The sequence below is a fragment of the Arachis stenosperma genome, chromosome 1 (assembly GCF_014773155.1).
Source record: "Arachis stenosperma cultivar V10309 chromosome 1, arast.V10309.gnm1.PFL2, whole genome shotgun sequence".
Lineage (NCBI taxonomy): Eukaryota > Viridiplantae > Streptophyta > Magnoliopsida > Fabales > Fabaceae > Arachis > Arachis stenosperma.
The window spans coordinates 87,002,868-87,006,706 of NC_080377.1; positions in this window are offsets into that span (position 1 = coordinate 87,002,868).

The following is a 3,839-nucleotide window of genomic DNA, read 5'->3' on the forward strand; positions in this document are numbered from 1 at the left end:
CGGGTTTCAGCGCGGCCGTTCGCTGCGCGAGGCAAGGAGCCAGACACGCTAACAACCCGCACACCACTCATCCGCCACCACGGTCCGCAAAACCCAGCACGCCCGGACGAACCGCCCCCCGCACGCCTTGGAGCGTGCAGGCAAGCGGAAGCATACGGGAGTGCCGAGCCAACTCCGCTGGGCAGGGTTCGGGGGAAGCGACGAAGAACATTCAAGGGACAGCCCGAGGCGTGAGGTGCTTCGGGCGATAATCGAACAGCCGCACCGTCTAGATTAGGCAACACGCACAACAAAACCAACACCGCGTCGGGCACCGTCTTGCGTCGACCCTAGACGTAGGGCGAGCACGCCGCGGGTGCACAAGGCACAACTCCACCACGCCATGCTCCCTAGGTGGTGCCTAGATGGGCCGTGCATGGACGTGTTTCCCTTCTTGGTCCTTTGGTGATCGGGGTTTGCAGCAGCCCGACGCCCGTGCTCAACCTTGGACCCGGGGCGGGGGACCCCGACGGCACACCACAACCACAACGGGCTTGCTAGTGTGCCTAGGGGATGGCAAGGCATCGTGCATCTTGCTGGCATTGCGCCCAGCAAGCCTTTGGGCAACTCGAGTTTTGGCAGCACGACACCCCTCCCCCTATAATAGGCTGCCGAGCCATTACCAAAGTGCCACGGGTAGACATCCTTTTTCGTGAGGAGACATACTCGAGGAAACTGCTCTAGAGGTCGAATTTCGACGCCGTTTTTTGCGACAATCTCTAGAAAAATAAGATCTTTCCATCCACCAAATTTGGTGAATTTACACCGTGTGGATTTTTTTTGCCGATTTTTTTCCCACCCGAAAAGCAGGAAATTCAAAAAAAATGAAAAACGGAGCAAAAGTGCGATTTTTGACCTGGATTTTTTTGTGCAGCCTTTAAATAATATTACCAAGGTTCCCTCAAAATTTCAGGAAAATTGCACGAGCCAATTGTGAGATATGAAAATTTGGCCCCTCCGTTGCAACGGCCGTGCACCGGCCGGTGCCTCCGTTGCAACGCTCCCAGCCAACGATGCACCAAACCCAGCCTCCGTTGCAACGCTCCCAGCCAACGATGCATCGCGCCTAGCATGCGTTGCAACGCGCCCAGCGTCCGTTGCAAGCCGCCCTGCCTCCGTTGCAACGGCCGCGGCCAACGTTGCATGCCGCCCTGCCTCCGTTGCACCGCGCCCTGCCTCCGGTGCAACGGCCACGGCCAACGTTGCATGGCGCCCTCCCTCCGTTGCAACGACCCCCGCCAACGTTGCAACGCGCCCTGTCTCCGTTGCAACGGACCCCAGCATCCGTTGCACCGCGCCAGCATCCGTTGCAACGGCCCCCAGCCAACGTTGCAACGCGACCTGCCTCCGTTGCAACGGCCACGGCCAACGTTGCAACGCGCCCTGCCTCCGTTGCAACGGACCCCAGCATCCGTTGCACCGCGCCAGCATCCGTTGCAATGGCCCCCAGCCAACGTTGCAACGTGACCTGCCTCCGTTGCAACGGCCACAGCCAACGTTGCAACGCGCCCTGCCTCCGTTGCAACGGACCCCAGCATCCGTTGCACCGCGTCCAGCATCCGTTGCAACGGCCCCCAGCCAACGCTGCATCGCGCCCTGCCTCCGGTGCAACGGCCACGGCCAACGTTGCATGGCGACCTGCCTCCGTTGCAACGACCCCAGCCAACGTTGCACCGCGCCCAGCTTCCGTTGCAACGGCCCCCAGCCAACGTTGCACCGCGCCCTGCCTCCGCTGCAACGGCCACGGCCAACGTTGCATGGCGCCCCGCCTCCGTTGCAACGAACCCAGCCAACGTTGCAACGCGCCCTGCCTCCGTTGCAACGGACCCCAGCATCCGCTGCACCGCGCCCAGCATCCGTTGCAACGGCCCCCAGCCAACGCTGCAACGGCCACGGCCAACGTTGCATGGCGCCCCGCCTCCGTTGCAACGACCCTAGCCAACGTTGCAACGCGCCCTGCCTCCGTTGCAACGGACCCCAGCATCCGTTGCACTGCGCCAGCATCCGTTGCAACGGCCCCCAGCCAACGTTGCAACGCGACCTGCCTCCGTTGCAACGACCACGGCCAACGTTGCAACGCGCCCTGCCTCCGTTGCAACGGACCCCAGCATCCGTTGCACCGCTCCCAGCATCCGTTGCAACGGCCCCCAGCCAACGCTGCAATACACCCTGCCTCCGTTGCAACGAACCCCAGCATCCGTTGCACCGCGCCCAGCATCCGTTGCAACGGCCCCCAGCCAACGCTGCAACGCGCCCTGCCTCCGGTGCATCGGCCACGGCCAACGTTGCATGGCGCCCCGCCTCCGTTGCAACGAACCCAGCCAACGTTGCAACGCGACCTGCCTCCGTTGCAACGGCCACGGCCAACGTTGCAACGCGCCCTGCCTCCGTTGCAACAGACCCCAGCATCCGTTGCACCGCGCCCAGCATCCGTTGCAACGGCCCCCAGCCAACGCTGCAATGCGCCCTGCCTCCGTTGCAACGGACCCCAGCATCCGTTGCACCGCGCCCAGCATCCGTTGCAACGGCCCCCAGCCAACGCTGCAACGCGCCCTGCCTCCGGTGCATCGGCCACGGCCAACGTTGCATGGCGCCCTGCCTCCGTTGCAACGACCCCAGCCAACGTTGCAACGCGCCCTGCCTCCGTTGCAACGGACCCCAGCCAACGTTGCAACGCCACCTGATACAAAAGATTGTTTGTCACAAGTAACAAACCCCCAATTTTATAAACCGAAGTATTCAAACCTCGGGTCGTTCTCCCTAGGAATTGTAATGAAGTGTCTTGTTATTGGTTGTGAATTATATTTGGGGTTTTTAAGCTTTTGGACAAGAAATATAAATGACAAAGAAAGTAAACTAACAACTAACAAAGCTCTTGGCAAGATATGAGAACTAGAAGCCCTATCTTAATTATCTTCCTCAATTGTGATGACAAATTGTCCATTACTCCCACTTAGTTAACCTCTAGCTATGGAGGAAAGTCAAGTGGATGAATCAATTTGATTCCTCAAGTCCTAATCAACTCCTAAAGGAAAGACTAGCTTTAGAGGCATTCAAATTAATTAGCAACTTCTAATTATCAATCAACAAAGGAGTTAGATAACTCAAGAGTCACTAATTACTCTACCTAAGCCAAGAGGAACAAAACCTACACTAAAATCTAACCAAGCATTTCATCAAACACTTGGAAGGCATGAAAGGAAAGCATAGTAAATTGATAACAAGAATAGAATCTAACAACAATTATTGCAAAGAATTAACAACAACAATCAAAAGAAACACATCTATTATGAATTACCTTGAATTGAATTTGAAGAAAGTAGAAGAAACAAAAGTAGATCTACAACAAAACACAAGAACAACATAAAGGAAAATACAACAAAAGAATGGAAGAAGAGTGAATGTAACAACAAAGAATTGAAAGGTAGAAGTAGAAGAAAGCAAAGATTAAAATCTAGATCTAAGAACTAAACCTAATCCTAATCCTAGAGAGAAGTGAGAGCTTCTCTCTCTAGAAACTACTTCTAAACTAATCCTAAACTAATGGTAACTAGTTTCGTTGATTCCTCTTCAATCCTTGGCTTAAATAGCATCAGAAATGAGTTGGATTGGGCCCACAAGGCTTCTAAAATCGCTGGCCACATGTTGCATTAAGTGAACCAGGTGGCAGCAACGGCGCGTGCGCGTACTATGCGCGTGCGCGCCACCATACGTGTAGCAACTATGGCAAATTTTATATCGTTTCGAAGCCCCGGATGTTAGCTTTCTAACCCAACTGGAACCGCATCATTTGGACCTCT